The sequence below is a fragment of the Sus scrofa genome, chromosome 1 (genome assembly GCF_054392235.1).
Source record: "Sus scrofa isolate SSC_HxYL_T2T_F1_AM1 chromosome 1, Sscrofa_HxYL_maternal_Yorkshire_Landrace_v2.0, whole genome shotgun sequence".
Taxonomy (NCBI): Eukaryota; Metazoa; Chordata; class Mammalia; order Artiodactyla; family Suidae; genus Sus; species Sus scrofa.
The window spans coordinates 152,239,149-152,259,998 of record NC_139383.1 but is presented as its reverse complement, the minus strand read 5'-3'; the positions used below and the strand labels follow the sequence as shown (position 1 = coordinate 152,259,998).

General features: G+C 72.1%; 8 non-coding genes across 8 annotated transcripts; all 8 read left to right on the top strand.

The window, feature by feature from the left end:
* Positions 1-964: 964 nt before the first annotated feature.
* On the top strand, positions 965-1,058 carry LOC146406762 (small nucleolar RNA SNORD116). Its single transcript, XR_014834209.1, has one exon. It is a non-coding gene; the product is annotated as a small nucleolar RNA SNORD116 (small nucleolar RNA).
* Positions 1,059-3,675: 2,617 nt separating this feature from the next.
* LOC146406761 (small nucleolar RNA SNORD116) lies at positions 3,676-3,769 on the top strand. Its single transcript, XR_014834203.1, has one exon. It is a non-coding gene; the product is annotated as a small nucleolar RNA SNORD116 (small nucleolar RNA).
* A 2,616-nt stretch (positions 3,770-6,385) lies between these two features.
* Positions 6,386-6,479, top strand: LOC146406760 (small nucleolar RNA SNORD116). Its single transcript, XR_014834201.1, has one exon. It is a non-coding gene; the product is annotated as a small nucleolar RNA SNORD116 (small nucleolar RNA).
* Positions 6,480-9,096: 2,617 nt separating this feature from the next.
* LOC146406759 (small nucleolar RNA SNORD116) lies at positions 9,097-9,190 on the top strand. The gene has a single exon (XR_014834199.1). It is a non-coding gene; the product is annotated as a small nucleolar RNA SNORD116 (small nucleolar RNA).
* Positions 9,191-11,814: 2,624 nt separating this feature from the next.
* Positions 11,815-11,908, top strand: LOC146406758 (small nucleolar RNA SNORD116). The gene has a single exon (XR_014833425.1). It is a non-coding gene; the product is annotated as a small nucleolar RNA SNORD116 (small nucleolar RNA).
* Positions 11,909-14,533: 2,625 nt separating this feature from the next.
* On the top strand, positions 14,534-14,627 carry LOC146406757 (small nucleolar RNA SNORD116). The gene has a single exon (XR_014834193.1). It is a non-coding gene; the product is annotated as a small nucleolar RNA SNORD116 (small nucleolar RNA).
* A 2,564-nt stretch (positions 14,628-17,191) lies between these two features.
* On the top strand, positions 17,192-17,285 carry LOC146406756 (small nucleolar RNA SNORD116). Its single transcript, XR_014834188.1, has one exon. It is a non-coding gene; the product is annotated as a small nucleolar RNA SNORD116 (small nucleolar RNA).
* A 2,624-nt stretch (positions 17,286-19,909) lies between these two features.
* LOC146406755 (small nucleolar RNA SNORD116) lies at positions 19,910-20,003 on the top strand. Its single transcript, XR_014833416.1, has one exon. It is a non-coding gene; the product is annotated as a small nucleolar RNA SNORD116 (small nucleolar RNA).
* Positions 20,004-20,850: the final 847 nt, after the last annotated feature.

Below are 20,850 nucleotides of genomic sequence, written 5' to 3'. Positions count from 1 at the left end.
TGTGTTTTGCCCGGGGTCCTGAGAGCGTGCTGGGGATAGCAGGGGTGGAGTGCAGGTGTGCCCATGGGCGCCCCGGGTCCAGGGCTCGCGGAGCCGCTCTCGGGGCGGAGACCTTGCCCCCAGGGGCACGTCAGCGGTCCTGAGGTGAGGCTCCTGCAGAGCACTCTGGGCCGCGTGTGTCTCTCCCTGCGTGGGCAGGCAGTGTCGGTGGCCGGAGCGAGGGTGTTTTCCCATCGGGGTGAGAGGGAGAGCCCCAGGGTGGGCCTGGGGGCGGAATCGGACTCGGGGTTGGGGTGGACTCTTCTGAAGCTGGGAGGGGTGCGGGTGGGCAGGGCCTTAGGGAGCCTGAGGGAGGCGCGGTTCCTGGGGGAAGGGTGTGGCGAGGCGGCGGCAGCCCGCGTCGCGCTGTGGCGCCCCAGCGAAGGGGCAGTGCTGGCCACTCGTGTGGCCCTTTGGCTGCTGGCACCCAGTGAGAGGGGGGAGGCCAGGGACAGGTGGCAGCCAGGCTGCCCACAGGCCCTGGGCGGTGGGGGGCCCGGCCCCTGTGCCTTGGGCAGCCTGGCCCCTTGCTGAGGCGTGCTTGCGCGTGTCCGTTGTCGCCCTCACCCAGCTGCTGCGGCGGAGAGACGGAGGCCAGCGCGGGGAGCGGAAGCCGGAGCCTGTCGGGAGCGACCCCGGGAAGGCCAGTCCCTCCTGCCGGTGGGAGGCGTGTTGGCGTGCGGCCGGTGGCGGGATCGATGGCCACCTGGTAGGCGATGGTAAGCGGCAGTGGCCTGCGCCAAGGTAGCCCCCGGGGGGCGGTGTGTGGCGCCCGGACCCGCACCCTCTGCTCCCGGGGGTGGAGCTGACCTGCTTGCCCGCGGTTGGGCTCGGGAGCCTGCGGGCCGCGGCCAGGAGGGAGCTGGCTGGCCGTCCCGGCGGTGGGGGCTGTGGCGGTGGCCGTCCCGCGGGTGTGCCCGTGCTCGGATCGATGATGACACCCACAAACGCATTCCTTGGAAAATCTGAACAAAATGAGTGAGAACTCACTACCGTCTCCTCATCGCAAACTGAGGTCCGGCACGTGGCTCCCACAGGGGACGTCGGGGGAGGGTCCCGTTGCCTTGGCTCCCTTGGGTGCGTGCAGCCCTGGGGCGCAGGTGGGGGCAGGCAGGCCTCCGGTGGCCCCGGAGGGCCATGGGGAGAGGAGCCTTGGGGCTGGCCTCCTCGAGGGCAGCCCCGGGGCCCCGGGGACCCCGGTGCCGGGCGGCAAAGCCTTGGGAGTGGCAGGCCCAGTGTGGGGTGGGCTGCCTGCGGTGTGTGTGAGCGCCGCTGGGCTCTCAGGCCTTCTGCTGCCTCCTTGAGGCCTCCGCGGGGTCCTGCCCGCGGTGTCGGGCGCAGAGTGTGTCTGTAGGTTGCGGGTGAGCAGCGGGGGCCTTGGCCTCGGCGGGACTGCCGACCCAGGTTCTGGTGGGGAGAGAGGAGGCCGGCCGGGGGGCCTTGCCGAGATGGCCGTTTGGGCGGGGTCGGACGCCTTGGCCTGGGCCTTCACGGGGTCGGCGGGGCTGCCAGTGCCTTTCCCTCGCAGAGTCCTTGGTGGTCATCGAGAACCCTGGAGCCCCTGCGGCATTTCCCAGAGACGTGGAGGCGGTGGGGCGCCAGGTGGCCCTGGGCGGTGCCGAGTCGGCCGCGGACTGGGGTCGAGAGAAGTGCAGGAGGGCCAGAGGTCCTGGGCCAGTGTGCGCAGAGCACCGTGAGGGGGAGTTTTGGGTGCCCGGGGCGGCAGTGCCTTCAGGGCGGCCAGGGCTATGATGTGGGATATCCTCAGAGATTTGGGCGGCGCGTGGAAGGCAGGACGGAGGGGTCCCGGGCACGTGAATGGGAGCTGGGTGCCTGTGCCCTGGCCGGTCATGGGTGCCGGCGGGGCATAGAAGTGTGAGCCCGCGGCCAGCTCCCGGGGCCGCTAAGGTGTCCACACACGGGGCTGGGCATTGAGGCCGTGCGGCGCCCCTGCCCTGGCTGAGGCCGTGTTCCCGGGGAGGGAGGACAGGGAGTTGCGCAGTGGGAGGCAGTGTGAGGTTGATACCCAGCAGAGCTAGCCACGCCTGCGGACTGGAGCCCAGGCGAGCTAGTTCCGGGCGGGAGCTGGTGGCAAGGAGGGAGTCTGCTGTGGAGGAAAGGGGGCAGGTGGCGGCGGAAGGGGCGTGAGTTTCGGTGCGAGGGTCCCGCTGGGCCCAGGGTCTGGTGCGTCTCCCGTGGAGATGCTGGTGCTGGAGTTAGGGAGGCCTGGGTGTGCATGGGTGTGGCACGCAAAGGAGAGGGTCCCATGGGGCCCGGCGGGCCTTCCGGTGCTGGCGGCGGGGCTGTGGCGTGTGCCTTGCGTGGGGCCCGAGCGCCCAACTGGTGGCAGGCTCCGGGCGCCCGGCGGCAGGCGGTCTGTGCGGGTTGCGTTGTGTCCGGTGGACAGGCGGCAGCCGTGGGGCGGGGTTTGGGGCAGGCAGGCCTCCGGTGTCCCCAGAGTGCCCCGGGGAGACCTGCCTGAGGGACCCAGGTCCCGCGCGCCAGGGGGCCTGGTGTGGCGGGCCTGGAGGGTGAAGGGCGAGCGACCCGAGCCCACAGCCTGGCGGCAGGGGACGCCCCTGGCCATTGGCGGTCAGGGCGAGGTGCGGCCCTGCGGGGTCTCGCCCAGGCTCCAGGGCCCTTGGGGTCCCGGAGGGTCCAGCAGAAGGGTCTGTGTTTTGCCCGGGGTCCTGAGAGCGTGCTGGGGATAGCAGGGGTGGAGTGCAGGTGTGCCCATGGGCGCCCCGGGTCCAGGGCCTGCGGAGCCGCTCTCGGGGCGGAGACCTTGCCCCCAGGGGCACGTCAGCGGTCCTGAGGTGAGGCTCCTGCAGAGCACTCTGGGCCGCGTGTGTCTCTCCCTGCGTGGGCAGGCAGTGTCGGTGGCCGGAGCGAGGGTGTTTTCCCATCGGGGTGAGAGGGAGAGCCCCAGGGTGGGCCTGGGGGCGGAATCGGACTCGGGGTTGGGGTGGACTCTTCTGAAGCTGGGAGGGGTGCGGGTGGGCAGGGCCTTAGGGAGCCTGAGGGAGGCGCGGTTCCTGGGGGAAGGGTGTGGCGAGGCGGCGGCAGCCCGCGTCGCGCTGTGGCGCCCCAGCGAAGGGGCAGTGCTGGCCACTCGTGTGGCCCTTTGGCTGCTGGCACCCAGTGAGAGGGGGGAGGCCAGGGACAGGTGGCAGCCAGGCTGCCCACAGGCCCTGGGCGGTGGGGGGCCCGGCCCCTGTGCCTTGGGCAGCCTGGCCCCTTGCTGAGGCGTGCTTGCGCGTGTCCGTTGTCGCCCTCACCCAGCTGCTGCGGCGGAGAGACGGAGGCCAGCGCGGGGAGCGGAAGCCGGAGCCTGTTGGGAGCGACCCCGGGAAGGCCAGTCCCTCCTGCCGGAGGGAGGCGTGTTGGCGTGCGGCCGGTGGCGGGATCGATGGCCACCTGGTAGGCGATGGTAAGCGGCGGTGGCCTGCGCCAAGGTAGCCCCCGGGGGGCGGTGTGTGGCGCCCGGACCCACACCCTCTGCTCCCGGGGGTGGAGCTGACCTGCTTGCCCGTGGTTGGGCTCGGGAGCCTGCGGGCCGCGGCCAGGAGGGAGCTGGCTGGCCGGCCCGGCGGTGGGGGCTGTGGCGGTGGCCGTCCCGCGGGTGTGCCCGTGCTCGGATCGATGATGACACCCACAAACGCATTCCTTGGAAAATCTGAACAAAATGAGTGAGAACTCACTACCGTCTCCTCATCGCAAACTGAGGTCCGGCACGTGGCTCCCACAGGGGACGTCGGGGGAGGGTCCCGTTGCCTTGGCTCCCTTGGGTGCGTGCAGCCCTGGGGCGCAGGTGGGGGCAGGCAGGCCTCCGGTGGCCCCGGAGGGCCATGGGGAGAGGAGCCTTGGGGCTGGCCTCCTCGAGGGCAGCCCCGGGGCCCCGGGGCCCCCGGTGCCGGGCGGCAAAGCCTTGGGAGTGGCAGGCCCAGTGTGGGGTGGGCTGCCTGCGGTGTGTGTGAGCGCCGCTGGGCTCTCAGGCCTGCGGCTGCCTCCTTGAGGCCTCCGCGGGGTCCTGCCCGCGGTGTCGGGCGCAGAGGGTGTCTGTAGGTTGCGGGTGAGCAGCTGGGGCCTTGGCCTCGGCGGGACTGCCGACCCAGGTTCTGGTGGGGAGAGAGGAGGCCGGCCGGGGGGCCTTGCCGAGATGGCCGTTTGGGCGGGGTCGGACGCCTTGGCCTGGGCCTTCACGGGGTCGGCGGGGCTGCCAGTGCCTTTCCCTCGCAGAGTCCTTGGTGGTCATCGAGAACCCTGGAGCCCCTGCGGCATTTCCCAGAGACGTGGAGGCGGTGGGCGCCAGGTGGCCCTGGGCGGTGCCGAGTCGGCCGCGGACTGGGGTCGAGAGAAGTGCAGGAGGGCCAGAGGTCCTGGGCCAGTGTGCGCAGAGCACCGTGAGGGGGAGTGTTGGTTGCCCGGGGCGGCAGTGCCTTCAGGGCGGCCTGGGCTATGATGTGGGATATCCTCAGAGATTTGGGCGGCGCGTGGAAGGCAGGACGGAGGGGTCCCGGGCACGTGAATGGGAGCTGGGTGCCTGTGCCCTGGCCGGTCATGGGTGCCGGCGGGGCATAGAAGTGTGAGCCCGCGGCCAGCTCCCGGGGCCGCTAAGGTGTCCACACACGGGGCTGGGCATTGAGGCCGTGCGGCGCCCCTGCCCTGGCTGAGGCCGTGTTCCCGGGGAGGGAGGACAGGGAGTTGCGCAGTGGGAGGCAGTGTGAGGTTGATACCCAGCAGAGCTAGCCACGCCTGCGGACTGGAGCCCAGCCGAGCTGGTGCCGGGCGGGAGCTGGTGGCAAGGAGGGAGTCTGCTGTGGAGGAAAGGGGGCAGGTGGCGGCGGAAGGGGCGTGAGTTTCGGTGCGAGGGTCCCGCTGGGCCCAGGGTCTGGTGCGTCTCCCGTGGAGATGCTGGTGCTGGAGTTAGGGAGGCCTGGGTGTGCATGGGTGTGGCACGCAAAGGAGAGGGTCCCATGGGGCCCGGCGGGCCTTCCGGTGCTGGCGGCGGGGCTGTGGCGTGTGCCTTGCGTGGGGCCCGAGCGCCCAACTGGTGGCAGGCTCCGGGCGCCCGGCGGCAGGCGGTCTGTGCGGGTTGCGTTGTGTCCGGTGGACAGGCGGCAGCCGTGGGGCGGGGTTTGGGGCAGGCAGGCCTCCGGTGTCCCCAGAGTGCCCCGGGGAGACCTGCCTGAGGGACCCAGGTCCCGCGCGCCAGGGGGCCTGGTGTGGCGGGCCTGGAGGGTGAAGGGCGAGCGACCCGAGCCCACAGCCTGGCGGCAGGGGACGCCCCTGGCCATTGGCGGTCAGGGCGAGGTGCGGCCCTGCGGGGTCTCGCACAGGCTCCAGGGCCCTTGGGGTCCCGGAGGGTCCAGCAGAAGGGTCTGTGTTTTGCCCGGGGTCCTGAGAGCGTGCTGGGGATAGCAGGGGTGGAGTGCAGGTGTGCCCATGGGCGCCCCGGGTCCAGGGCCCGCGGAGCCGCTCTCGGGGCGGAGACGTTGCCCCCAGGGGCACGTCAGCGGTCCTGAGGTGAGGCTCCTGCAGAGCACTCTGGGCCGCGTGTGTCTCTCCCTGCGTGGGCAGGCAGTGTCGGTGGCCGGAGCGAGGGTGTTTTCCCATCGGGGTGAGAGGGAGAGCCCCAGGGTGGGCCTGGGGGCGGAATCGGACTCGGGGTTGGGGTGGACTCTTCTGAAGCTGGGAGGGGTGCGGGTGGGCAGGGCCTTAGGGAGCCTGAGGGAGGCGCGGTTCCTGGGGGAAGGGTGTGGCGAGGCGGCGGCAGCCCGCGTCGCGCTGTGGCGCCCCAGCGAAGGGGCAGTGCTGGCCACTCGTGTGGCCCTTTGGCTGCTGGCACCCAGTGAGAGGGGGGAGGCCAGGGACAGGTGGCAGCCAGGCTGCCCACAGGCCCTGGGCGGTGGGGGGCCCGGCCCCTGTGCCTTGGGCAGCCTGGCCCCTTGCTGAGGCGTGCTTGCGCGTGTCCGTTGTCGCCCTCACCCAGCTGCTGCGGCGGAGAGACGGAGGCCAGCGCGGGGAGCGGAAGCCGGAGCCTGTCGGGAGCGACCCCGGGAAGGCCAGTCCCTCCTGCCGGAGGGAGGCGTGTTGGCGTGCGGCCGGTGGCGGGATCGATGGCCACCTGGTAGGCGATGGTAAGCGGCAGTGGCCTGCGCCAAGGTAGCCCCCGGGGGGCGGTGTGTGGCGCCCGGACCCGCACCCTCTGCTCCCGGGGGTGGAGCTGACCTGCTTGCCCGCGGTTGGGCTCGGGAGCCTGCGGGCCGCGGCCAGGAGGGAGCTGGCTGGCCGTCCCGGCGGTGGGGGCTGTGGCGGTGGCCGTCCCGCGGGTGTGCCCGTGCTCGGATCGATGATGACACCCACAAACGCATTCCTTGGAAAATCTGAACAAAATGAGTGAGAACTCACTACCGTCTCCTCATCGCAAACTGAGGTCCGGCACGTGGCTCCCACAGGGGACGTCGGGGGAGGGTCCCGTTGCCTTGGCTCCCTTGGGTGCGTGCAGCCCTGGGGCGCAGGTGGGGGCAGGCAGGCCTCCGGTGGCCCCGGAGGGCCATGGGGAGAGGAGCCTTGGGGCTGGCCTCCTCGAGGGCAGCCCCGGGGCCCCGGGGCCCCCGGTGCCGGGCGGCAAAGCCTTGGGAGTGGCAGGCCCAGTGTGGGGTGGGCTGCCTGCGGTGTGTGTGAGCGCCGCTGGGCTCTCAGGCCTTCTGCTGCCTCCTTGAGGCCTCCGCGGGGTCCTGCCCGCGGTGTCGGGCGCAGAGGGTGTCTGTAGGTTGCGGGTGAGCAGCGGGGGCCTTGGCCTCGGCGGGACTGCCGACCCAGGTTCTGGTGGGGAGAGAGGAGGCAGGCCGGGGGGCCTTGCCGAGATGGCCGTTTGGGCGGGGTCGGACGCCTTGGCCTGGGCCTTCACGGGGTCGGCGGGGCTGCCAGTGCCTTTCCCTCGCAGAGTCCTTGGTGGTCATCGAGAACCCTGGAGCCCCTGCGGCATTTCCCAGAGACGTGGAGGCGGTGGGGCGCCAGGTGGCCCTGGGCGGTGCCGAGTCGGCCGCGGACTGGGGTCGAGAGAAGTGCAGGAGGGCCAGAGGTCCTGGGCCAGTGTGCGCAGAGCACCGTGAGGGGGAGTGTTGGGTGCCCGGGGCGGCAGTGCCTTCAGGGCGGCCAGGGCTATGATGTGGGATATCCTCAGAGATTTGGGCGGCGCGTGGAAGGCAGGACGGAGGGGTCCCGGGCACGTGAATGGGAGCTGGGTGCCTGTGCCCTGGCCGGTCATGGGTGCCGGCGGGGCATAGAAGTGTGAGCCCGCGGCCAGCTCCCGGGGCCGCTAAGGTGTCCACACACGGGGCTGGGCATTGAGGCCGTGCGGCGCCCCTGCCCTGGCTGAGGCCGTGTTCCCGGGGAGGGAGGACAGGGAGTTGCGCAGTGGGAGGCAGTGTGAGGTTGATACCCAGCAGAGCTAGCCACGCCTGCGGACTGGAGCCCAGCCGAGCTGGTGCCGGGCGGGAGCTGGTGGCAAGGAGGGAGTCTGCTGTGGAGGAAAGGGGGCAGGTGGCGGCGGAAGGGGCGTGAGTTTCGGTGCGAGGGTCCCGCTGGGCCCAGGGTCTGGTGCGTCTCCCGTGGAGATGCTGGTGCTGGAGTTAGGGAGGCCTGGGTGTGCATGGGTGTGGCACGCAAAGGAGAGGGTCCCATGGGGCCCGGCGGGCCTTTCGGTGCTGGCGGCGGGGCTGTGGCGTGTGCCTTGCGTGGGGCCCGAGCGCCCAACTGGTGGCAGGCTCTGGGCGCCCGGCGGCAGGCGGTCTGTGCGGGTTGCGTTGTGTCCGGTGGACAGGCGGCAGCCGTGGGGCGGGGTTTGGGGCAGGCAGGCCTCCGGTGTCCCCAGAGTGCCCCGGGGAGACCTGCCTGAGGGACCCAGGTCCCGCGCGCCAGGGGGCCTGGTGTGGCGGGCCTGGAGGGTGAAGGGCGAGCGACCCGAGCCCACAGCCTGGCGGCAGGGGACGCCCCTGGCCATTGGCGGTCAGGGCGAGGTGCGGCCCTGCGGGGTCTCGCCCAGGCTCCAGGGCCCTTGGGGTCCCGGAGGGTCCAGCAGAAGGGTCTGTGTTTTGCCCGGGGTCCTGAGAGCGTGCTGGGGATAGCAGGGGTGGAGTGCAGGTGTGCCCATGGGCGCCCCGGGTCCAGGGCCCGCGGAGCCGCTCTCGGGGCGGAGACCTTGCCCCCAGGGGCACGTCAGCGGTCCTGAGGTGAGGCTCCTGCAGAGCACTCTGGGCCGCGTGTGTCTCTCCCTGCGTGGGCAGGCAGTGTCGGTGGCCGGAGCGAGGGTGTTTTCCCATCGGGGTGAGAGGGAGAGCCCCAGGGTGGGCCTGGGGGCGGAATCGGACTCGGGGTTGGGGTGGACTCTTCTGAAGCTGGGAGGGGTGCGGGTGGGCAGGGCCTTAGGGAGCCTGAGGGAGGCGCGGTTCCTGGGGGAAGGGTGTGGCGAGGCGGCGGCAGCCCGTGTCGCGCTGTGGCGCCCCAGCGAAGGGGCAGTGCTGGCCACTCGTGTGGCCCTTTGGCTGCTGGCACCCAGTGAGAGGGGGGAGGCCAGGGACAGGTGGCAGCCAGGCTGCCCACAGGCCCTGGGCGGTGGGGGGCCCGGCCCCTGTGCCTTGGGCAGCCTGGCCCCTTGCTGAGGCGTGCTTGCGCGTGTCCGTTGTCGCCCTCACCCAGCTGCTGCGGCGGAGAGACGGAGGCCAGCGCGGGGAGCGGAAGCCGGAGCCTGTCGGGAGCGACCCCGGGAAGGCCAGTCCCTCCTGCCGGAGGGAGGCGTGTTGGCGTGCGGCCGGTGGCGGGATCGATGGCCACCTGGTAGGCGATGGTAAGCGGCAGTGGCCTGCGCCAAGGTAGCCCCCGGGGGGCGGTGTGTGGCGCCCGGACCCGCACCCTCTGCTCCCGGGGGTGGAGCTGACCTGCTTGCCCGCGGTTGGGCTCGGGAGCCTGCGGGCCGCGGCCAGGAGGGAGCTGGCTGGCCGGCCCGGCGGTGGGGGCTGTGGCGGTGGCCGTCCCGCGGGTGTGCCCGTGCTCGGATCGATGATGACACCCACAAACGCATTCCTTGGAAAATCTGAACAAAATGAGTGAGAACTCACTACCGTCTCCTCATCGCAAACTGAGGTCCGGCACGTGGCTCCCACAGGGGACGTCGGGGGAGGGTCCTGTTGCCTTGGCTCCCTTGGGTGCGTGCAGCCCTGGGGCGCAGGTGGGGGCAGGCAGGCCTCCGGTGGCCCCGGAGGGCCATGGGGAGAGGAGCCTTGGGGCTGGCCTCCTCGCGGTCAGCCCCGGGGCCCCGGCGCCCCGGTGCCCGGCGGGAAAGCCTTGGGAGTGGCAGGCCCAGTGTGGGGTGGGCTGCCTGCGGTGTGTGTGAGCGCCGCTGGGCTCTCAGGCCTGCGGCTGCCTCCTTGAGGCCTCCGCGGGGTCCTGCCCGCGGTGTCGGGCGCAGAGGGTGTCTGTAGGTTGCGGGTGAGCAGCGGGGGCCTTGGCCTCGGCGGGACTGCCGACCCAGGTTCTGGTGGGGAGAGAGGAGGCCGGCCGGGGGGCCTTGCCGAGATGGCCGTTTGGGCGGGGTCGGACGCCTTGGCCTGGGCCTTCACGGGGTCGGCGGGGCTGCCAGTGCCTTTCCCTCGCAGAGTCCTTGGTGGTCATCGAGAACCCTGGAGCCCCTGCGGCATTTCCCAGAGACGTGGAGGCGGTGGGGTGCCAGGTGGCCCTGGGCGGTGCCGAGTCGGCCGCGGACTGGGGTCGAGAGAAGTGCAGGAGGGCCAGAGGTCCTGGGCCAGTGTGCGCAGAGCACCGTGAGGGGGAGTGTTGGGTGCCCGGGGCGGCAGTGCCTTCAGGGCGGCCTGGGCTATGATGTGGGATATCCTCAGAGATTTGGGCGGCGCGTGGAAGGCAGGACGGAGGGGTCCCGGGCACGTGAATGGGAGCTGGGTGCCTGTGCCCTGGCCGGTCATGGGTGCCGGCGGGGCATAGAAGTGTGAGCCCGCGGCCAGCTCCCGGGTCCGCTAAGGTGTCCACACACGGGGCTGGGCATTGAGGCCGTGCGGCGCCCCTGCCCTGGCTGAGGCCGTGTTCCCGGGGAGGGAGGACAGGGAGTTGCGCAGTGGGAGGCAGTGTGAGGTTGATACCCAGCAGAGCTAGCCACGCCTGCGGACTGGAGCCCAGCCGAGCTGGTGCCGGGCGGGAGCTGGTGGCAAGGAGGGAGTCTGCTGTGGAGGAAAGGGGGCAGGTGGCGGCGGAAGGGGCGTGAGGGCGTGAGTTTCGGTGCGAGGGTCCCGCTGGGCGCAGGGTCTAGTGCGTCTCCCGTGGAGATGCTGGTGCTGGAGTTAGGGAGGCCTGGGTGTGCATGGGTGTGCCACGCAAAGGAGAGGGTCCCATGGGGCCCGGCGGGCCTTCCGGTGCTGGCGGCGGGGCTGTGGCGTGTGCCTTGCGTGGGGCCCGAGCGCCCAACTGGTGGCAGGCTCCGGGCGCCCGGCGGCAGGCGGTCTGTGCGGGTTGCGTTGTGTCCGGTGGACAGGCGGCAGCCGTGGGGCGGGGTTTGGGGCAGGCAGGCCTCCGGTGTCCCCAGAGTGCCCCGGGGAGACCTGCCTGAGGGACCCAGGTCCCGCGCGCCAGGGGGCCTGGTGTGGCGGGCCTGGAGGGTGAAGGGCGAGCGACCCGAGCCCACAGCCTGGCGGCAGGGGACGCCCCTGGCCATTGGCGGTCAGGGCGAGGTGCGGCCCTGCGGGGTCTCGCACAGGCTCCAGGGCCCTTGGGGTCCCGGAGGGTCCAGCAGAAGGGTCTGTGTTTTGCCCGGGGTCCTGAGAGCGTGCTGGGGATAGCAGGGGTGGAGTGCAGGTGTGCCCATGGGCGCCCCGGGTCCAGGGCCCGCGGAGCCGCTCTCGGGGCGGAGACCTTGCCCCCAGGGGCACGTCAGCGGTCCTGAGGTGAGGCTCCTGCAGAGCACTCTGGGCCGCGTGTGTCTCTCCCTGCGTGGGCAGGCAGTGTCGGTGGCCGGAGCGAGGGTGTTTTCCCATCGGGGTGAGAGGGAGAGCCCCAGGGTGGGCCTGGGGGCGGAATCGGACTCGGGGTTGGGGTGGACTCTTCTGAAGCTGGGAGGGGTGCGGGTGGGCAGGGCCTTAGGGAGCCTGAGGGAGGCGCGGTTCCTGGGGGAAGGGTGTGGCGAGGCGGCGGCAGCCCGCGTCGCCCTGTGGCGCCCCAGCGAAGGGGCAGTGCTGGCCACTCGTGTGGCCCTTTGGCTGCTGGCACCCAGTGAGAGGGGGGAGGCCAGGGACAGGTGGCAGCCAGGCTGCCCATAGGCCCTGGGCGGTGGGGGGCCCGGCCCCTGTGCCTTGGGCAGCCTGGCCCCTTGCTGAGGCGTGCTTGCGCGTGTCCGTTGTCGCCCTCACCCAGCTGCTGCGGCGGAGAGACGGAGGCCAGCGCGGGGAGCGGAAGCCGGAGCCTGTCGGGAGCGACCCCGCGAAGGCCAGTCCCTCCTGCCGGTGGGAGGCGTGTTGGCGTGCGGCCGGTGGCGGGATCGATGGCCACCTGGTAGGCGATGGTAAGCGGCAGTGGCCTGCGCCAAGGTAGCCCCCGGGGGGCGGTGTGTGGCGCCCGGACCCGCACCCTCTGCTCCCGGGGGTGGAGCTGACCTGCTTGCCCGCGGTTGGGCTCGGGAGCCTGCGGGCCCCGGCCAGGTGGGAGCTGGCTGGCCGTCCCGGCGGTGGGGGCTGTGGCGGTGGCCGTCCCGCGGGTGTGCCCGTGCTCGGATCGATGATGACACCCACAAACGCATTCCTTGGAAAATCTGAACAAAATGAGTGAGAACTCTCTACCGTCTCCTCATCGCAAACTGAGGTCCGGCACGTGGCTCCCACAGGGGCCGTCCGGGGAGGGTCCCGTTGCCTTGGCTCCCTTGGGTGCGTGCAGCCCTGGGGCGCAGGTGGGGGCAGGCAGGCCTCCGGTGGCCCCGGAGGGCCATGGGGAGAGGAGCCTTGGGGCTGGCCTCCTCGAGGGCAGCCCCGGGGCCCCGGGGCCCCCGGTGCCCGGCGGGAAAGCCTTGGGAGTGGCAGGCCCAGTGTGGGGTGGGCTGCCTGCGGTGTGTGTGAGCGCCGCTGGGCTCTGAGGCCTGCGGCTGCCTCCTTGAGGCCTCCGCGGGGTCCTGCCCGCGGTGTTGGGCGCAGAGGGTGTCTGTAGGTTGCGGGTGAGCAGCGGGGGCCTTGGCCTCGGCGGGACTGCCGACCCAGGTTCTGGTGGGGAGAGAGGAGGCCGGCCGGGGGGCCTTGCCGAGATGGCCGTTTGGGCGGGGTCGGACGCCTTGGCCTGGGCCTTCACGGGGTCGGCGGGGCTGCCAGTGCCTGTCCCTCGCAGAGTCCTTGGTGGTCATCGAGAACCCTGGAGCCCCTGCGGCATTTCCCAGAGAGGTGGAGGCGGTGGGGCGCCAGGTGGCCCTGGGCGGTGCCGAGTCGGCCGCGGACTGGGGTCGAGAGAAGTGCAGGAGGGCCAGAGGTCCTGGGCCAGTGTGCGCAGAGCACCGTGAGGGGGAGTGTTGGGTGCCCGGGGCGGCAGTGCCTTCAGGGCGGCCTGGGCTATGATGTGGGATATCCTCAGAGATTTGGGCGGCGCGTGGAAGGCAGGACGGAGGGGTCCCGGGCACGTGAATGGGAGCTGGGTGCCTGTGCCCTGGCCGGTCATGGGTGCCGGCGGGGCATAGAAGTGTGAGCCCGCGGCCAGCTCCCGGGGCCGCTAAGGTGTCCACACACAGGGCTGGGCATTGAGGCCGTGCGGCGCCCCTGCCCTGGCTGAGGCCGTGTTCCCGGGGAGGGAGGACAGGGAGTTGCGCAGTGGGAGGCAGTGTGAGGTTGATACCCAGCAGAGCTAGCCACGCCTGCGGACTGGAGCCCAGCCGAGCTGGTGCCGGGCGGGAGCTGGTGGCAAGGAGGGAGTCTGCTGTGGAGGAAAGGGGGCAGGTGGCGGCGGAAGGGGCGTGAGGGCGTGAGTTTCGGTGCGAGGGTCCCGCTGGGCGCAGGGTCTAGTGCGTCTCCCGTGGAGATGCTGGTGCTGGAGTTAGGGAGGCCTGGGTGTGCATGGGTGTGGCACGCAAAGGAGAGGGTCCCATGGGGCCCGGCGGGCCTTCCGGTGCTGGCGGCGGGGCTGTGGCGTGTGCCTTGCGTGGGGCCCGAGCGCCCAACTGGTGGCAGGCTCCGGGCGCCCGGCGGCAGGCGGTCTGTGCGGGTTGCGTTGTGTCCGGTGGACAGGCGGCAGCCGTGGGGCGGGGTTTGGGGCAGGCAGGCCTCCGGTGTCCCCAGAGTGCCCCGGGGAGACCTGCCTGAGGGACCCAGGTCCCGCGCGCCAGGGGGCCTGGTGTGGCGGGCCTGGAGGGTGAAGGGCGAGCGACCCGAGCCCACAGCCTGGCGGCAGGGGACGCCCCTGGCCATTGGCGGTCAGGGCGAGGTGCGGCCCTGCGGGGTCTCGCACAGGCTCCAGGGCCCTTGGGGTCCCGGAGGGTCCAGCAGAAGGGTCTGTGTTTTGCCCGGGGTCCTGAGAGCGTGCTGGGGATAGCAGGGGTGGAGTGCAGGTGTGCCCATGGGCGCCCCGGGTCCAGGGCCCGCGGAGCCGCTCTCGGGGCGGAGACCTTGCCCCCAGGGGCACGTCAGCGGTCCTGAGGTGAGGCTCCTGCAGAGCACTCTGGGCCGCGTGTGTCTCTCCCTGCGTGGGCAGGCAGTGTCGGTGGCCGGAGCGAGGGTGTTTTCCCATCGGGGTGAGAGGGAGAGCCCCAGGGTGGGCCTGGGGGCGGAATCGGACTCGGGGTTGGGGTGGACTCTTCTGAAGCTGGGAGGGGTGCGGGTGGGCAGGGCCTTAGGGAGCCTGAGGGAGGCGCGGTTCCTGGGGGAAGGGTGTGGCGAGGCGGCGGCAGCCCGCGTCGCGCTGTGGCGCTCCAGCGAAGGGGCAGTGCTGGCCACTCGTGTGGCCCTTTGGCTGCTGGCACCCAGTGAGAGGGGGGAGGCCAGGGACAGGTGGCAGCCAGGCTGCCCACAGGCCCTGGGCGGTGGGGGGCACGGCCCCTGTGCCTTGGGCAGCCTGGCGCCTTGCTGAGGCGTGCTTGCGCGTGTCCGTTGTCGCCCTCACCCAGCTGCTGCGGCGGAGAGACGGAGGCCAGCGCGGGGAGCGGAAGCCGGAGCCTGTCGGGAGCGACCCCGGGAAGGCCAGTCCCTCCTGCCGGAGGGAGGCGTGTTGGCGTGCGGCCGGTGGCGGGATCGATGGCCACCTGGTAGGCGATGGTAAGCGGCAGTGGCCTGCGCCAAGGTAGCCCCCGGGGGGCGGTGTGTGGCGCCCGGACCCGCACCCTCTGCTCCCGGGGGTGGAGCTGACCTGCTTGCCCGCGGTTGGGCTCGGGAGCCTGCGGGCCGCGGCCAGGAGGGAGCTGGCTGGCCGTCCCGGCGGTGGGGGCTGTGGCGGTGGCCGTCCCGCGGGTGTGCCCGTGCTCGGATCGATGATGACACCCACAAACGCATTCCTTGGAAAATCTGAACAAAATGAGTGAGAACTCACTACCGTCTCCTCATCGCAAACTGAGGTCCGGCACGTGGCTCCCACAGGGGCCGTCGGGGGAGGGTCCCGTTGCCTTGGCTCCCTTGGGTGCGTGCAGCCCTGGGGCGCAGGTGGGGGCAGGCAGGCCTCCGGTGGCCCCGGGGCCCCGGTGCCCGGCGGGAAAGCCTTGGGAGTGGCAGGCCCAGTGTGGGGTGGGCTGCCTGCGGTGTGTGTGAGCGCCGCTGGGCTCTCAGGCCTGCGGCTGCCTCCTTGAGGCCTCCGCGGGGTCCTGCCCGCAGTGTCGGGCGCAGAGGGTGTCTGTAGGTTGCGGGTGAGCAGCGGGGGCCTTGGCCTCGGCGGGATTGCCGACCCAGGTTCTGGTGGGGAGAGAGGAGGCTGGCCGGGGGGCCTTGCCGAGATGGCCGTTTGGGCGGGGTCGGACGCCTTGGCCTGGGCCTTCACGGGGTCGGCGGGGCTGCCAGTGCCTTTCCCTCGCAGAGTCCTTGGTGATCATCGAGAACCCTGGAGCCCCTGCGGCATTTCCCAGAGACGTGGAGGCGGTGGGGCGCCAGGTGGCCCTGGGCGGTGCCGAGTCGGCCGCGGACTGGGGTCGAGAGAAGTGCAGGAGGGCCAGAGGTCCTGGGCCAGTGTGCGCAGAGCACCGTGAGGGGGAGTGTTGGGTGCCCGGGGCGGCAGTGCCTTCAGGGCGGCCTGGGCTATGATGTGGGATATCCTCAGAGATTTGGGCGGCGCGTGGAAGGCAGGACGGAGGGGTCCCGGGCACGTGAATGGGAGCTGGGTGCCTGTGCCCTGGCCGGTCATGGGTGCCGGCGGGGCATAGAAGTGTGAGCCCGCGGCCAGCTCCCGGGGCCGCTAAGGTGTCCACACACGGGGCTGGGCATTGAGGCCGTGCGGCGCCCCTGCCCTGGCTGAGGCCGTGTTCCCGGGGAGGGAGGACAGGGAGTTGCGCAGTGGGAGGCAGTGTGAGGTTGATACCCAGCAGAGCTAGCCACGCCTGCGGACTGGAGCCCAGCCGAGCTGGTGCCGGGCGGGAGCTGGTGGCAAGGAGGGAGTCTGCTGTGGAGGAAAGGGGGCAGGTGGCGGCGGAAGGGGCGTGAGGGCGTGAGTTTCGGTGCGAGGGTCCCGCTGGGCGCAGGGTCTAGTGCGTCTCCCGTGGAGATGCTGGTGCTGGAGTTAGGGAGGCCTGGGTGTGCATGGGTGTGGCACGCAAAGGAGAGGGTCCCATGGGGCCCGGCGGGCCTTCCGGTGCTGGCGGCGGGGCTGTGGCGTGTGCCTTGCGTGGGGCCCGAGCGCCCAACTGGTGGCAGGCTCCGGGCGCCCGGCGGCAGGCGGTCTGTGCGGGTTGCGTTGTGTCCGGTGGACAGGCGGCAGCCGTGGGGCGGGGTTTGGGGCAGGCAGGCCTCCGGTGTCCCCAGAGTGCCCCGGGGAGACCTGCCTGAGGGACCCAGGTCCCGCGCGCCAGGGGGCCTGGTGTGGCGGGCCTGGAGGGTGAAGGGCGAGCGACCCGAGCCCACAGCCTGGCGGCAGGGGACGCCCCTGGCCATTGGCGGTCAGGGCGAGGTGCGGCCCTGCGGGGTCTCGCACAGGCTCCAGGGCCCTTGGGGTCCCGGAGGGTCCAGCAGAAGGGTCTGTGTTTTGCCCGGGGTCCTGAGAGCGTGCTGGGGATAGCAGGGGTGGAGTGCAGGTGTGCCCATGGGCGCCCCGGGTCCAGGGCCCGCGGAGCCGCTCTCGGGGCGGAGACCTTGCCCCCAGGGGCACGTCAGCGGTCCTGAGGTGAGGCTCCTGCAGAGCACTCTGGGCCGCGTGTGTCTCTCCCTGCGTGGGCAGGCAGTGTCGGTGGCCGGAGCGAGGGTGTTTTCCCATCGGGGTGAGAGGGAGAGCCCCAGGGTGGGCCTGGGGGCGGAATCGGACTCGGGGTTGGGGTGGACTCTTCTGAAGCTGGGAGGGGTGCGGGTGGGCAGGGCCTTAGGGAGCCTGAGGGAGGCACGGTTCCTGGGGGAAGGGTGTGGCGAGGCGGCGGCAGCACGTGTCGCGCTGTGGCGCCCCAGCGAAGGGGCAGTGCTGGCCACTCGTGTGGCCCTTTGGCTGCTGGCACCCAGTGAGAGGGGGGAGGCCAGGGACAGGTGGCAGCCAGGCTGCCCACAGGCCCTGGGCGGTGGGGGGCACGGCCCCTGTGCCTTGGGCAGCCTGGCCCCTTGCTGAGGCGTGCTTGCGCGTGTCCGTTGTCGCCCTCACCCAGCTGCTGCGGCGGAGAGACGGAGGCCAGCGCGGGGAGCGGAAGCCGGAGCCTGTCGGGAGCGACCCCGCGAAGGCCAGTCCCTCCTGCCGGTGGGAGGCGTGTTGGCGTGCGGCCGGTGGCGGGATCGATGGCCACCTGGTAGGCGATGGTAAGCGGCAGTGGCCTGCGCCAAGGTAGCCCCCGGGGGGCGGTGTGTGGCGCCCGGACCCGCACCCTCTGCTCCCGGGGGTGGAGCTGACCTGCTTGCCCGCGGTTGGGCTCGGGAGCCTGCGGGCCCCGGCCAGGTGGGAGCTGGCTGGCCGTCCCGGCGGTGGGGGCTGTGGCGGTGGCCGTCCCGCGGGTGTGCCCGTGCTCGGATCGATGATGACACCCACAAACGCATTCCTTGGAAAATCTGAACAAAATGAGTGAGAACTCACTACCGTCTCCTCATCGCAAACTGAGGTCCGGCACGTGGCTCCCACAGGGGCCGTCCGGGGAGGGTCCTGTTGCCTTGGCTCCCTTGGGTGCGTGCAGCCCTGGGGCGCAGGTGGGGGCAGGCAGGCCTCCGGTGGCCCCGGAGGGCCATGGGGAGAGGAGCCTTGGGGCTGGCCTCCTCGCGGTCAGCCCCGGGGCCCCGGCGCCCCGGTGCCCGGCGGGAAAGCCTTGGGAGTGGCAGGCCCAGTGTGGGGTGGGCTGCCTGCGGTGTGTGTGAGCGCCGCTGGGCTCTCAGGCCTGCGGCTGCCTCCTTGAGGCCTCCGCGGGGTCCTGCCCGCGGTGTCGGGCGCAGAGGGTGTCTGTAGGTTGCGGGTGAGCAGCGGGGGCCTTGGCCTCGGCGGGACTGCCGACCCAGGTTCTGGTGGGGAGAGAGGAGGCAGGCCGGGGGGCCTTGCCGAGATGGCCGTTTGGGTGGGGTCGGACGCCTTGGCCTGGGCCTTCACGGGGTCGGCGGGGCTGCCAGTGCCTTTCCCTCGCAGAGTCCTTGTTGGTCATCGAGAACCCTGGAGCCCCTGCGGCATTTCCCAGAGACGTGGAGGCGGTGGGGTGCCAGGTGGCCCTGGGCGGTGCCGAGTCGGCCGCGGACTGGGGTCGAGAGAAGTGCAGGAGGGCCAGAGGTCCTGGGCCAGTGTGCGCAGAGCACCGTGAGGGGGAGTGTTGGGTGCCCGGGGCGGCAGTGCCTTCAGGGCGGCCTGGGCTATGATGTGGGATATCCTCAGAGATTTGGGCGGCGCGTGGAAGGCAGGACGGAGGGGTCCCGGGCACGTGAATGGGAGCTGGGTGCCTGTGCCCTGGCCGGTCATGGGTGCCGGCGGGGCATAGAAGTGTGAGCCCGCGGCCAGCTCCCGGGGCCGCTAAGGTGTCCACACACGGGGCTGGGCATTGAGGCCGTGCGGCGCCCCTGCCCTGGCTGAGGCCGTGTTCCCGGGGAGGGAGGACAGGGAGTTGCGCAGTGGGAGGCAGTGTGAGGTTGATACCCAGCAGAGCTAGCCACGCCTGCGGACTGGAGCCCAGCCGAGCTGGTGCCGGGCGGGAGCTGGTGGCAAGGAGGGAGTCTGCTGTGGAGGAAAGGGGGCAGGTGGCGGCGGAAGGGGCGTGAGGGCGTGAGTTTCGGTGCGAGGGTCCCGCTGGGCGCAGGGTCTAGTGCGTCTCCCGTGGAGATGCTGGTGCTGGAGTTAGGGAGGCCTGGGTGTGCATGGGTGTGGCACGCAAAGGAGAGGGTCCCATGGGGCCCGGCGGGCCTTCCGGTGCTGGCGGCGGGGCTGTGGCGTGTGCCTTGCGTGGGGCCCGAGCGCCCAACTGGTGGCAGGCTCCGGGCGCCCGGCGGCAGGCGGTCTGTGCGGGTTGCGTTGTGTCCGGTGGACAGGCGGCAGCCGTGGGGCGGGGTTTGGGGCAGGCAGGCCTCCGGTGTCCCCAGAGTGCCCCGGGGAGACCTGCCTGAGGGACCCAGGTCCCGCGCGCCAGGGGGCCTGGTGTGGCGGGCCTGGAGGGTGAAGGGCGAGCGACCCGAGCCCACAGCCTGGCGGCAGGGGACGCCCCTGGCCATTGGCGGTCAGGGCGAGGTGCGGCCCTGCGGGGTCTCGCACAGGCTCCAGGGCCCTTGGGGTCCCGGAGGGTCCAGCAGAAGGGTCTGTGTTTTGCCCGGGGTCCTGAGAGCGTGCTGGGGATAGCAGGGGTGGAGTGCAGGTGTGCCCATGGGCGCCCCGGGTCCAGGGCCCGCGGAGCCGCTCTCGGGGCGGAGACCTTGCCCCCAGGGGCACGTCAGCGGTCCTGAGGTGAGGCTCCTGCAGAGCACTCTGGGCCGCGTGTGTCTCTCCCTGCGTGGGCAGGCAGTGTCGGTGGCCGGAGCGAGGGTGTTTTCCCATCGGGGTGAGAGGGAGAGCCCCAGGGTGGGCCTGGGGGCGGAATCGGACTCGGGGTTGGGGTGGACTCTTCTGAAGCTGGGAGGGGTGCGGGTGGGCAGGGCCTTAGGGAGCCTGAGGGAGGCGCGGTTCCTGGGGGAAGGGTGTGGCGAGGCGGCGGCAGCACGTGTCGCGCTGTGGCGCCCCAGCGAAGGGGCAGTGCTGGCCACTCGTGTGGCCCTTTGGCTGCTGGCACCCAGTGAGAGGGGGGAGGCCAGGGACAGGTGGCAGCCAGGCTGCCCACAGGCCCTGGGCGGTGGGGGGCCCGGCCCCTGTGCCTTGGGCAGCCTGGCCCCTTGCTGAGGCGTGCTTGCGCGTGTCCGTTGTCGCCCTCACCCAGCTGCTGCGGCGGAGAGACGGAGGCCAGCGCGGGGAGCGGAAGCCGGAGCCTGTCGGGAGCGACCCCGCGAAGGCCAGTCCCTCCTGCCGGTGGGAGGCGTGTTGGCGTGCGGCCGGTGGCGGGATCGATGGCCACCTGGTAGGCGATGGTAAGCGGCAGTGGCCTGCGCCAAGGTAGCCCCCGGGGGGCGGTGTGTGGCGCCCGGACCCGCACCCTCTGCTCCCGGGGGTGGAGCTGACCTGCTTGCCCGCGGTTGGGCTCGGGAGCCTGCGGGCCCCGGCCAGGTGGGAGCTGGCTGGCCGTCCCGGCGGTGGGGGCTGTGGCGGTGGCCGTCCCGCGGGTGTGCCCGTGCTCGGATCGATGATGACACCCACAAACGCATTCCTTGGAAAATCTGAACAAAATGAGTGAGAACTCTCTACCGTCTCCTCATCGCAAACTGAGGTCCGGCACGTGGCTCCCACAGGGGCCGTCCGGGGAGGGTCCTGTTGCCTTGGCTCCCTTGGGTGCGTGCAGCCCTGGGGCGCAGGTGGGGGCAGGCAGGCCTCCGGTGGCCCCGGAGGGCCATGGGGAGAGGAGCCTTGGGGCTGGCCTCCTCGAGGGCAGCCCCGGGGCCCCGGGGCCCCCGGTGCCGGGCGGCAAAGCCTTGGGAGTGGCAGGCCCAGTGTGGGGTGGGCTGCCTGCGGTGTGTGTGAGCGCCGCTGGGCTCTGAGGCCTGCGGCTGCCTCCTTGAGGCCTCCGCGGGGTCCTGCCCGCGGTGTTGGGCGCAGAGGGTGTCTGTAGGTTGCGGGTGAGCAGCGGGGGCCTTGGCCTCGGCGGGACTGCCGACCCAGGTTCTGGTGGGGAGAGAGGAGGCCGGCCGGGGGGCCTTGCCGAGATGGCCGTTTGGGCGGGGTCGGACGCCTTGGCCTGGGCCTTCACGGGGTCGGCGGGGCTGCCAGTGCCTTTCCCTCGCAGAGTCCTTGGTGGTCATCGAGAACCCTGGAGCCCCTGCGGCATTTCCCAGAGAGGTGGAGGCGGTGGGGCGCCAGGTGGCCCTGGGCGGTGCCGAGTCGGCCGCGGACTGGGGTCGAGAGAAGTGCAGGAGGGCCAGAGGTCCTGGGCCAGTGTGCGCAGAGCACCGTGAGGGGGAGTGTTGGGTGCCCGGGGCGGCAGTGCCTTCAGGGCGGCCTGGGCTATGATGTGGGATATCCTCAGAGATTTGGGCGGCGCGTGGAAGGCAGGACGGAGGGGTCCCGGGCACGTGAATGGGAGCTGGGTGCCTGTGCCCTGGCCGGTCATGGGTGCCGGCGGGG